This window comes from Panicum virgatum, chromosome 9N, assembly GCF_016808335.1.
Source record: "Panicum virgatum strain AP13 chromosome 9N, P.virgatum_v5, whole genome shotgun sequence".
Taxonomy (NCBI): domain Eukaryota; kingdom Viridiplantae; phylum Streptophyta; class Magnoliopsida; order Poales; family Poaceae; genus Panicum; species Panicum virgatum.
The window spans coordinates 23,603,540-23,616,947 of NC_053153.1; the positions used below are offsets into that span (position 1 = coordinate 23,603,540).

The 13,408-nt window shown below is 46.3% G+C and overlaps 1 long non-coding RNA gene across 2 annotated transcripts; it reads right to left on the reverse strand.

Annotated features, from left to right (window-relative positions):
• Window positions 1-9,834: 9,834 nt before the first annotated feature.
• Window positions 9,835-13,048, reverse strand: LOC120692806. 2 transcript variants are annotated; one of them, XR_005682744.1, is made up of 4 exons: window positions 12,021-13,048; window positions 10,899-11,927; window positions 10,346-10,415; window positions 9,835-10,168 (listed from the first exon to the last, which is right to left on the reverse strand). It is a non-coding gene; the product is annotated as an uncharacterized LOC120692806 (long non-coding RNA). The 2 variants fall into 2 exon arrangements; XR_005682743.1 differs by having other exon boundaries at window positions 10,899-13,046.
• Window positions 13,049-13,408: the final 360 nt, after the last annotated feature.

Below are 13,408 nucleotides of genomic sequence, written 5' to 3' on the forward strand. Positions count from 1 at the left end.
TGTTGTGAGGAAGAAGCAATGGTCGATCTGAGTGTGATCAGCTCAATTGGGATAGCGGCAGTAGCATCGGCTGTGTCGGCTTGTTCGTCACGCGTCTCTATCGGCGCTTCAGGAGTTCTGGGTTGGGCTTCCATCGTCACATCATTTGTTGCAGTTTCTTCGCTGCGAGTTTCTGCTTGAACGATGGTTGCTTCTTGCTGTTCAGGGATTTCAGTTGTTCCGGTATTGACTTCATGAACAGCGGTTCTCTGTTGTGATGGGCTTCCGGTGCTAAGGATTTCTTCAGTTGTGTCCTGGAGAAAGGTTTACAATCAACCAGAATATATGTGCATATAAAAGGGGGAAAACATTCAGGAAAATTTAGAGGGATGGATTACCTGGTTGGTGTTGGAGTCTGATGGACTCGGGGAAGGTTGTGCTGTCTTCTTGATGACCCGTCTCGTGAAGATCTTCCTTTTCTTAGTTGGCACTCGGGGGGCAGCACTACCAGAGAATTGTCTCCGTTTAGAGGCTGACTGGGGTGAGTCTGGCCGAACGATCATTATCACTTTCTTCATTGGCGGTGATCCCTTGCAAAAGAGAACATCAGGGGAGATGGAAGAAAGTGGAATGGTTCCCCGTTATTGGCTATAGGTTCTGGACCATCTTGTTGCTGAAAGCAAGGTGAGCAAGGTTAGCCAAGAGAAATTGATAGAGGACTCGGAAAGAATAAGTGCGCAGATTCAGTACCTCTTCTTTGGGGATTGCATATTCAGGATCAATTTGCTGCAGTAGAGGGCCTAAAGCTCTTCTGAATACATGAGTTTTCCACATCTCCCACCAAGTGTTAAAGCCGATTGACGAGGAAGTAAAAGATAGATCGGCTGGTACTGGAATGTGGAGGTGGTCCAATATGCTGTAGCATCTTGAGCTGGTGAGACTATCGGGCAGATCGGCTCTGCTCTCCACCAAGTGGTGAATATGGAAGTGGGGAGGGACTTGCCCTAAGCCAAATTGCCGAGCTGCTACGACTGGTTGATAAGTCTCATAACCTGGTTTAATGATTCTGTTGGAAGTGCTGATGCCAACAGGAAGGAAGCCAGGTCGGATCATTAAAGAATATAGATGCCGAGTGCTGTCGTCATTGGCAAAACTATCCAGTCTAAAGGCAGTTGGGTTTTCAAAAGCTTCAGATTCAGTGAATGGAAAATAAAGGGGATTCTTTAGACCTTTGTAGAAAATTCTGAACCATTTTGCTGCATCTATTGGGTTCAGTTTACTGCCAGGGAGGCTGAATAGGGCTTGCCCATAGCTGGTGCATCAATTGGTCTGCCATTCTCGTCAGGGAAGGAATTCTTGGCTAAGCTTTGGAAGTTTGGGATCTGATGCTGGAAATAGAGTTGTGCCCATAACTGAATGAACCACCAAGGGCCTCCAGTTTTGAGTTTCTTTTGGCTGAGCAAGCTAGTTGTCAATAAGTGGAGATATCTGTATGTTTCTCCGAGGAAAAGCTTGCCTAAGCTGGTGTGATTGCCATGGGCTAGATGGTAAGCCAAAGGAAGGTAATTCTTAGTTGGGGCTAAGGAAGAACCACAGAAGATGAAATGTTCTAACCAAAGATTTAGAAAGGCTGTGTGTTCCTTTTTGCTTACTGGACCTTTCGTTTTCATGTGCTGGTTTATGTAAATGCTCCAGTTTGTGCAGTCTGTTTTAGATGAAAGTTTGAAGGGGACTTCTACTATTCTGTGAGCTGCAGGATCAGGAGACTTAATGTCTAGGCCAGTAATCATGGTAACATCCAGCAGAGTAGGGGTCATGGGTCCATGACCAAAGAGGAAACAGTTTAGAGCATCGGACCAGAAATAACCGATGGTCTTCAGAAGATTTTCGTCTTTGTCCAAGGGAGATAATGATAGACTGAGTGCATCAGCTATGTTCAGATCTTGCCACAAGGGTATGTAGGCTTTTGCTACTCTGCTGTACCATGTAGTCCAGCTTTCGGGTGGGTTGGGCCAGGCTCTTAAGCAGTCGGCCCAGGAATTCAAATCAATGTTTTAACTTACGAAAGGGATCCTATTTGCTTCATAGGAGATTAAATCTGTGGGATTTTCATAAGTTCATGGGCCAAGACAAAAGGATTTTGGATTGGAAGGATGCGGCAAGAGGATGTCTGACACCTGAAGTTCTGAGATTCAGAAATTTACATGTGGTATCATATTTCAGAGTTTAATTTGTTAGAGACTTAACGGGCTGAAGAAAGTTAAAAGGGGCAGGCTGAATATTACCTTCAGGCTGCAGATTGCCGCATCATTGATTGCAGAATTCGTTGTCTGAGCTGCAGAGTCCGCCATGGTTCAGATCTGCTGACTTAGGGTTTGGTTGTTCTGCGGGCTCTGATTCGAATTATGATGATTTGTGAATCTTTGCTCGAATTTATGGTGCGGGGTTCTCGAATTATGCTCGGATTTGGAGTGTCTATTTCGAGTCGGATTCAGAGTGGAAGTGGTGTTCTGTTTTTTTGCGGGTTGCTTCCAATTTTGAATTTCGTCGGCTCTTGGACATTAGTAAAGCCTGATGCGATGCCATCGGCTTTTTGGGGTGAGATCCGAGCAAACAAGTTAAAAGATGATAAGTTTCATTAAAAGTTGGATTCTTACAAAAGAGCCGATTTGACAAAGGGAAATTCCTTCGGCTTTACAATACTACTTCTACTCTACTACCTACATCTACCGCTCGTGGGTACCTAGTACCTACAGCGCTTGGGGTTTCGAGCCGGCGCATCTTCGTCGTCGCTGTCATCGTCGTCGTCGCTGGCACCGTCGAAGGCGCTGCTGCCACCATCAGTCTCGGCGTCGTCGCTCCAGCCGCCGCCACCGCCGCTCTCTTCCTCGCTGTCCTCCTCGGAGGACCCGAGGAATCGGAAGGGGTTTCCTCCCATCGAGTCATCGCCGTTGGAGGAGGAGCCGATCTCCTCTTCCGAGGAGGAATCGGCTCCGTCCCAGGAGGAGTCTTCTTCACTGCTGCTCTCCAAATCCTCCTGGAACAGGAGTTGGAGGTCTTCGCCTTCAGTCTGGGGCTCGTCGTCTTCGGAGGCGATCTCGAAGTCGAACTCCTCTGCATCCCAGTGCAGAGGAGCGAGTGCCTCGTACGCCGCCGCCGGGTCATACTCCGGCGTCGGTTCCCGACTCTCTGGAATGGAGTCGAGGGAGGAGGCAGAAAGGTTCGAAGAAGAAGGGGAAGAAGGAGGGGAAGAAGAATGGCCAATGGAGTTGGAGCCGGAAGAGGAGGAAATCGCCATGGCTACTGGCCACTGAAGGTTGGGATTTTCTGTGCTACTCGGCTTTGGGAGGAAGATGAGTTTGCCGTGAAGAGAGCCGATTCGGGATGAGATTAAATAGTAAAATATGGAAGATGGATCGGCCGTTTCACGTTTTACGGGGAGCCAGTTGCAGAGACGTTGCGTCTTCCTTGATGGTTGCAGTGGGTTTTAATGAACATTAACGGGAAGATGAAGCGACGGAGTGGTTTTGGAATTATCATTGCCAAAACCAGGGGGGCATGTGTTATCGCCATAATTTAACATGTTAATTAATGGGCCGCGAGTGAGTTGGGCTTAATGAAGAAATTGAAGAAGGCTCACGAATCGGTTCCTGCGTGAGCATTTGGGCCATGTGGGCCATGTATCCTTAGATTTAGTTCAGATTGAGTTAGAGATAGAGTCCGATATGGACACATTAGTTTAGATTGTTTCCCAAGTCTCCGGACTATAAATATGTATCCTATGGTATTTGTAAAAGAAGAACGTCATCATATTTGCAATCAACAACTCTCGGCGCCCCGCCACCCCTAATCCTAGGGTTTTATCCAAGTAAGCGCCATGCTGCCGTGATCGTTTCTTGCGATCAGGGCAGCGTTGTTCTTGCTTTTTCCTTGGTATTACTCGTACTGAAGCGTTTTTTATGGCGAGTAGTACTAGTTATCTTGATGTTCGTAGCATGGTTTTTAGTAGATTCATTACGCTTTGTTGCTTACCATCTACGAATATCATGTTGTTTCTATGCAGCCACGTCTTAATCTTATGCTAATTCTTGTTGCATAGAATTAGTTGCACGGAGACAACACCCTGCTTCTTTTCTATCTAGTAGATCTAATCTGTTACGGTTTGTTCTTATGCTTAAGAATTGGCGTAATATCTACTAGGTTAGGCCTTGCAAACGGGTTGGATGATCCAGTGACGTATTAGATGATTTGCCTTAGTCTTAACAGGGAATTGATCCGGGAATCGGCTTTAGCTTGTTCTTAGGCCTCTATTCTGGTTAAGGTTTAGTTATTTATTACGCTCATTAGGCCCAATTACGTGTAGGATGTTCCGATCTAGCAGTGAGACTTTTACCGTCGTGGATTAGATTAGCTAGATTTAAATGAAGTAGTTTTACAGTTATTTGCCTTATTTATCAATATCTGGATATAAGCAGATCCAATCTGACACCGGGACTCGATCGGCTCTTTAAAGCCGATGCAAGAGTCGTCCCGGGGAGCCGACCACGACTCGGACTCATGTTTCCACGTGTTTGTGTATGCAGGCAAATCGTCGCAAGCACGTTTGCACCTTCCTGATCGGGTATAGGTCAGGTGGCACGCCCTGCGTCTTACAAAGGCACGGCGTGTGCTGGAATTACAGGCCGTTGACGAGGGAGTAGTGCTTGCCAGTGCCCCGGCAACCTCCCGGCTCTTCGTGTTGCCTGTCGCTACACACCGGTGGGTTTTGACCGACAACAAGCACATGACAGCGGGGTCGGCTACGGGGGACGGTAACGACACGAGTAGCGGCGCCGGATTCGAAGTTCGTCGTGTGCCATGGATCCTAGCACACGGCAAAGATTTGAACTTCGCTGTGTGCTAGGGATCCTGGCACACGACAAAGATTGAAAAAAACAAAAAAAAAGATTCTGCTACAGCTGCCGTGAGCCGCACGCACCGCCGGCCGCCGCACGCGCCCGCCCGCCGCGAGTCCAAGTAGATGCCGCCCGCCGCCATACCGGCGCGTCCCAACGCCGCCGCACGTGCCGCCGGCCGCCCGCGCCTGTGGCCGCCGCGTCGGGTCCACGCTCGCTGCTCCCGTCGGCTCCCTCTGATCGTGGCCCTCCGGCCGCCGCCACACGCGCCGCCGCGCCGGCCGCTCCCGCCGCCGGCTGCACGCGCCCGTGGCCGCCGCACTCGTGGCCGGCGCGCCCGTGACCGCTGTGTCGGGGCCGCGCTCGCTGCTCCCGTCGGCTCCCTCCTGCCGGGCCCTCCAGGAGGCTCATGGCCCTCCGGCCGCCGCACTCACCGTGAGCCTCGCTGCGTCGGGGCAGCACGGAGGGAGCAGCACAGAGAGAGATGAGAGGGAGCATGAGAGAGAGAGAGAAAGATTATAGAGAGAGAAAAAGCTCGGCGTGCGGAGGCGGAGCGGGTCGGTGGAGTTAAGTCCGTGTGATTAGATTAAAGACACACGGCGCCAAGATCCAAGACACACAGCAAAGTTAATTTCTATTATTTCATGTCCACTAGTTTGATAATGAAATATTCAAAAATTAACTAAACCTAAACACTCATATTTTTTATACGGCCTCAATGACATGATAAATATTTTTTGACTAACTCAAATTTCATTGTTTCATGTCATTATTGATTATATTTTAATTATGTCAATTAAAATAGTTTACCTGCAATTAATACATTAAAAATACTAAATGGACCCGGAAAAATATGAAAATTCAACATGAAGCAATCATTAACACATATTGTCTATAGAAAAAGTTTAAAAGTCAAACTCATTTTTTCTATCATGACACGTACAAATCTAAACTCATCCTCTTCTCTCTGAAACTTCTTCGGAAAACTCTCAATTTGTAAGCATCATCGTGACAAAATGTTTGTATCGTGCTCAAATTTTTATCATACATTCCACGTATGATAGCATGAAGCTGCGGCAAATCTCATAATTTTCTGAAGTCAGTTCTAATTTTATAGAATTTAAATACTATTTGCCACCACGATCGTCGTAATGTTTCATTACCAGAAACTTTGAAATTTCATTTGAACTACTAGTTAAGATTTCACACTACAGTCAATATCATGAAAATTATTTTTACAAAATTTTTTCCTATTATTTCACGCCCTTTGGAATTATATTTGATTTATACGGAAAAACATTGAAAAGAAATAAATTAGTTAAATACAACTAATATGTCTATAAAAATATCATATTCAAACCTTGAGTACCAAATGAAATATGGAGAGTGTAGAAAAAATTTGGAAGCAAAAACATGAATTTTTTTCGTGTTCGCCGTGTGCTGGACAGAGGCACACGACAAACACAATCTTCGCCGTGTGCCAGACATATGGCACATGACGAACAATGACGGCCGTGAGGCCGTGTCCCTGCGGCAAACAATGACGGCCGTGAGGCCGTGTCCCTGACAGCAGACCCGCGTGCGAGCCACGTGATTCATGTTCGCCATGTGCCTGCGGGTTGACACACGGCGAAACAGCGCCACGTTCACCATGTGCTAGGGCTTGGCACACGGCGAAGAGCGCGGTTGCCGTGTGTTTTTTGTTTGCCGTGTGTTTTCTTGCAGACACACGGCAAATCCTCTTTTTGCTGTGTGCCCGATAAAATGCACACGACAAAGATTCTGGCACACGGTGAATAAGCGTTTTCGGGTAGTGATGGTTGATGACACTCTTCTCTCGTACCATGACACTCTCTCTCCTCTCTCCTTAAAAATGGCTGCATATCAGCAAATTTGCCGATGTGGCATATCATTTAATACTTATAACACTACTATAACACTCCCATTAAGATTAGCCTTATAAAACTGGTCTTTTGCTACTAATGCTTAATTAATTCAATGGTTCATGATTTTAATGTAACATGTAGTCTCATTTTCTTCAGAAATAGATTAAGTTCAACCTACACAAACTTTTCAAAAACAAGCCTGATTCGTTAGTTAATAAAAGAGAAGGGGGTTACTAAAGTTCTGTTTGGATGGGGTGAAGTGCTAAACTTTAGCACTAGCTCAACCAATTGGAAGTGCTAATGGGCTGTGCTAAACTTTAGCCGATACTCAAAAACTTTAACATATATATGAGTAGTAATATGTGTTACAATTTAGCACTCAACTTTTGGTGTCCAAATAACAAAGTTCCACACACCTTGCCCTCAACTCGCGAAGTCATGTTGATCTGATAGCATCATTTTATAGCAACCCCCGGTACTCGATTAGGCAAACAAGCTCATACGGAAACCAATTAATTTTTAAGATCAGTGAAGAAAATATTCACCATAAAAGATGAACTTTTCAAGGCTATTATGAAATGTTTCATTGTACAAATCTCACTCACCTTCTCCCCGTTTGCTGATAATGGTGTGGGCACCTTGACACCCTCACACCCCATCATTCCATTATTTTCATCGCCTCTTGTACACCACCTACCTCGCTTGTGCTATCGTCTCTTTATACGATGCAAAGCTCACGAGCCAGCCGAAGTTATAGCCTTATATAGGGGAGGAGTTTGGAGATAAGGAGTTGAAAATGAGCTATATCTGGAGACTATGATGCTGGTATTGGACTATTGGTGATTGGGTGGTGGATGAAGAGATGTTTTTTGGACACAAGGTGTGCCAACCCTCCGTGCAAGGTGTTACATAGGCAACCAGATAATTGGAAAACAAAGCCTTGAAAATAAAGCAACCATATTTTTTGAATTTGGAAAACATAGGTGTAAGGAACATGGCCCCATCTAGGCCATTGTTTGTGATTTTGGTGATTGAGTGACAACATAATCAATGGGACTAACAAGTTTGTGAGATCACACTTGTAGGAGTTTTTAGGTCCCATGGATATGAGTCAACATGTCTAATTCATCGTCAAGACGCAATGTCTAATCTATCGTCGAGATGCCAAGTCCAATCCACCATCAAAATGACAAGTCCAATCTGCCGTAGAGATGTCAAAGCATAGTGGAAATCCAGAGATAGAATAAATTTCAAGGATCCAATTGATCGCTGCGATGCATTGGACGAGTTTGGCAGAAAACAGGGGCACCGGTTTAACCGATGCCTAAGCATCGGTGCATCCGATGGCTGTCGGAAGATCCGACGCCCTGGCATCCGTGCAAGTCTGAGCACCTCTGGAGATCAAGTGAAGAAAGGGTGAAGCACTGGTTGAACCGACGAGGCCAAGTTAAGCATCGGTGCATTCAACGTATTATGTTCCAAAGACGATGTCAAGCATGTAGCAGCCAATCCTTCAGCACCGGAAGATCCGACGGCTACCAGAGTAATGCGTCGGTGCAATGACGTCAGCAAGGTGTAACGGCTATATGAAGGACAAGTGTCACCGGAAGTTCCGACGCCCTAGCATCGGTTCATCTGATGGTCCCTTAAGTTGCTGCAGCGTGCCAGAAAGGCCAACGGTTACTTCAGAGCGTAGAGTGACCGGAAGAACCGATGCTCTATGCACCGGAAGTTTCGATGACTACGCAGAAAACTGGCCAACGGCTAGTAACGGCTCTCTTGACATGGTGGCCTATATATATGTGTTCCCTCGGCCATTTGAAGATTGCTGGAGTTGCTGAACATCACACACACAGCCAAGAACATCTCCAAGCCATCCAAGAGCATAAAGATCAAATCCTTAGGTTTTACCACTAGCTTTGTAAAGTGTGAGTGCTAGATTAGCTCTTGAATGAGTGAACAAGCAAGGTTGAGATCCTTGTGGCTGGTTCTAGAGTGAACCACACTTGAATTACGGAGCGCCGGCCCCTTGGAGCAATTGGTGGCTCGCCGGCAAGTCAACGACCCTCTGGCTTGGTGTGGAGCGGCGTCGACGACATTGTGCGGGGGACGGAGATTGTGTTCACGGAAGAGACTTGATTGCCGGGAATCGATACTCTCCGTGAGTGCTTCAACAACGTGGACGTAGGGGCGCCTTTGTGGCAATCCGAACCACGGGATAAATCCTCGTGTCGAGAGTTCGCTTCCTCTCATCTCTCTATTTAAGCTTCTGCATTTCATATTGCAACTTGTGTGCCTTTACTTTCTTAGTGTAGTATCTTGTTAGGATTGGCTATAGGTTGCAAAACTCTTTTGGGATGAGGGTTTCACACTAAGGTGAACCATAGTTGCACATCTAGATAGCTTGAATTAGTTTAAGTTTTGTGCAAACTAGTTGGAGGCATAGATTTAGGTTTTAATAGTGCCTAATTCACTCCATCCCCCTCTTAGGTTAGAGCACCCGATCGCTTTCAATAGGCAATGATGTTGTTATTGTCTTCAAGGAAGAACTCCTCATGCAACTAGCTTTCCCTCTTTCCCTTGCTTAATGGGCATGAATAAGGACCAAACTGGATTGATGATCTGATCGGGTGGACCAATAAAAAATCGTGAACAAAGAGCTTCACTAGTGTTGGATCATGTTCAATCACTATTGGCATGGGAACCGAACGCATGCCCTGTGCCACCTCATTAGTTTTTTTTTGCCAGCTGCCAAGTTTTTTTAAGATTAAGGGAAAAGTTCCGACCTTGATCATTCACTTGCACTACCAGAAAATGGAAAATTCCCGACGGCTAAAAACCGTTAGGAAAAACTGGAGTACCGTCAGGAATATGATCCCTGACGGCTCACCGTCAGGAACTTGCCGACAGGAGCCCGTTGTCAGGAAAGGTGCACTTCTCCTGTCGGTTGGCCGACAGGAAAGTAATCCTGTCGGTAGTTCCTGACGGTCTCCTTGGGGGTGCCTTACAGACTAATTTCTGACGGTTTTACCGTCAGGAAAGTAGCTAAAAAAACAAAAAAAATAATATACACACATCCAGAACTGCATACAAGATTTCTCAGTTCACATTGCCTACAATTTGTACATACAGATCACATTGCCATCCATCAAGTTATTTCCATAAAAATGACTACTACAGTACGTATACATCTTTGCAGATCTAAGAGAACTTATAATATATCATAGTGCTTAAAATTCTATATACAACTCATTGTATCTCTTACTCCCAGCTAGTTTTATGAACTTGTAAATAGCTCAAATAATTATTAACTCAAACAATAGGTAACTGAAGTTAACCTTGAAGTTCAACTGTTGTGATATAAAGGATGACAGTTTGTGCTAACTCCATCCTATTGTATTTTTGTACCTAATGAAGAACCAAATTAACTCAATCAGATTGCAGCCATGTACGTTCAAGTTTTCAAAACTGAAAAGAACTAGTAATTTTGAAATTAACTTGGATACATGACTGGCAGCTAGTTTTAAAAAACTGTAGACAGCTCAATATAACGCTAAGTCGAGTATATATAGTGAAGGTCTTCACCTTGATAATTGAATAACAGACAGAAGTCATGGAACTCTGCATATCATAGGCTGAGGCAAATGCAGCACTCCTACATTGACCAAGAGCAACAAAATGATTAGCAGTAGAAGATAGTGTGTATGCAATCTAAAATGCGAGTGTATTAGAAACTTGGCCTTTAGAAGATAGTGAAATACAATATATGCATAAACATGCCACGGTATATACCTTTCAATCCATTTTGTCTGTATATTGTTTTGACACATCTAATTTTGTAAGACTTTACAAGCTAGAATGCCTTGTAGTGTCACTTAAGATATGCTCACAGCCCCCCACATTTCAATTTTCAGTTGAACCAATGCTTTACAGCATGTGGAACCATACTCAGGATCAATGTTTTACAGAACAAACTAACCATACATTAGTGCAAGAGAAAGAAAAAGCTAGCTCATGAATCAAGATCTACACAAGAACTAGGATATAACAGAGGCACTCAACTTCCAGATTCCAGCAAAGTACAATAGTGATGCTTCATATATATAGATGACTAGCAAATAAATTTCATTGTGCCAACCTGCAAGTACACTCGAGCTAGTTGCCTCCAAATGTCTGGTTCTTCAAATTCATTAAAACAAAAATCATCATGGCACCTATAGGTTGAAGCATGATTATTCTCCTGCAAGCTTGTGTACAGATTTATAATGAAATGAATAATTTTGGAACTAATATTCAAAACTCATCCTAGTTGAAAGCATCTTGGCAAGGGAAAACAAATTGGCAACTCTTGTGAAAAGAATGACTCCAATTGCAGTGGCAGGTAGTCCCATATACATCTCTAGAAAATTTACAACATATATTTGTAGAAACTTATCTAGATTCCGAGAGCTTAAAAAAAGGATTGAGACCGATTTACATCTGGGAACGATCTATGTGATAGTCTATCAAAGTGTAAAGTATAGAATCTAAAATGTAGTTGGTGAGATTAACTGAAAAAACACAGATGAAATTAAAATTCCAACTAATGATGCAAAGAAGGAAGTGCACGGGGTGGAGAAGCACACATATCTGCACCACTGGCTTGAGCTCGGGGAGGAGAGCGCCGGCCCGAGGTCGGGGATGAGCATCGCCGGCGCCGAGGTCGGGGAGGAGCAGCGTCGGCCCGAGGTCATGGAGGAGGATGCGGCGGCGTCGGGGCAGATCCACCCAGTACCGAGGTCGGAGAAGGTGGCTCCGGCGTGGATCCGGCCGGCAAGCACGGCGCCGGTGCGGAGGTGGCGCCTAGGGTTAGGGTCGTGAGGATCTCGAGAGAGGCGGAGGCAGAGGAGTTCGAGTGAGGCGGCGTGGGCCTGGAGGCAGGCGGCGGCGGCGCGAAGGGGACCTCGTGGGCAGGGGTAGGCGGAGGCGGACGGAGGAGCGTGAGCGGCGATGGTGGCAGCGGTGGCCTACGTTTCTAAGGAGCCGGGGGTGGAGCGGAGAGGATAAGATTTGAGAAGCAAGTTCCTTCGTGGTGATTTGGTGCGGGCTGCGGGCTCTGCCGATCGGGCTCCTGACGGACGGTCTATACCGTCAGGACCCTTCGCGTTTCCGGTAGTGTTGTGAATGACTACAACCAAAAGAGTTACAAGAATTTTTAGACTCTACCTCAAACGAGGAATTTCTTGAATACAAGAAAAAGCTATAAAACAAAAGAAGAAACCTAGAAGATTAAGTTTCAAACTTCTTCTTCGTTCTCGCTTCAACCTTGCTATGTATTCACGCTTATCAATCCATCACATCATTCGCCTACTTAGAAGCTTGATATCCATATGTGTGTAAATTCTTTTTCACGTAAACCTCTAGCTCATCGACAAAGCCTCGAGCAAGAAAGTCCTGCAACAAGCAGGATCATTGCCGGAAAAAGCTCAGATTGAAATCCGCAGCCACCGAACTGCATAGATGGATCTCCAAAGCGACGTCTCAAGAAGAACACGACACATATGGTGCCGCCGCCGCCCATCCGGCGAACCAGAAGTAGGTTTTCACCCGAAGAATTTCCATGGTGACAGGAAATACCATAGCAACACCTCCTACAAGGTAATGGCGCCCAAGAGCGTCACCGTCGCCGATGCTAGCGCAGAGCCGAACAGAGCTTTCGCAAGGTGATCCTGCCGAACGGCACTTGCTCACAACCACTAGCAGCCACAAGGACACACCAGCAACACACCAAGTAGCAGCAGAAGTGGCGACCGGAGAGGACCAAGAAGGACAGAATCAGATCAAGATGGCTCAGACCTGGCAACCTCCGAATAACCAGAGGCGAAGAACTGTCACCGGAGTAGCAGTCCCAGGCTCTCGGCAAGCACGACATGGAGTCCGCCGCCGCCGCACCCGCCGCAACTGCCACTCCACCCTTCTGCAACCCACGCCGACTAGCAGGCCACCGTGAGCAAGCACCACCATGGCCATGTACAGGAACTAGGCAGAACACGAGATTCAGATCTGAGGAACAAGAGATGGGGAAGAAAGCCCGAAGGGAGGAAAACGGATGGAGAGGAGCAGGAGAGGGAGGAAGGTCGCCGCCGCCGTCGCCGTCGGGTCTGGCGGCGGCGACGGCCAGCTGGGCTGCTGCGTGGGGGGCGGGTGGGCGTCGGTGATGGCCCCCGTGTCGCCTCGGAGGAGACGACACGGGGGAGACGAGGCGGCTCTGTATCAGACTAGTATTTGGCGTGCGCCCATGCGCGCGGTGACAAAGAGTTTTGAATTTTCAAGGCAACTATAATAGAAGTAAAAATAAAAAGATAGATGTAGGTATATCACAATCGTAGATCGAAGTTACAACAACTAAACAGTGGTTATTCTACATAGAACTGCGGCACTGTATGTGACAGTTCAGATCGTGCATTGTGAAATAGGTTGAGCACAGCGTGTCGGGGGAACGTGCTGACTCGATCCTGCGGTAGGTAAGTTTCTGTTCTTCATACCTTCCAAAAGTTGTTCATATCTAGTCCTGAAGCTCGCACCCGGACCATGTTTTTCTAAACGTTAAACGGTAAACAGTTGGTCACCCTTTATTGAGTGTTTAGGCCGTTTAAACGGTGTTTGAAT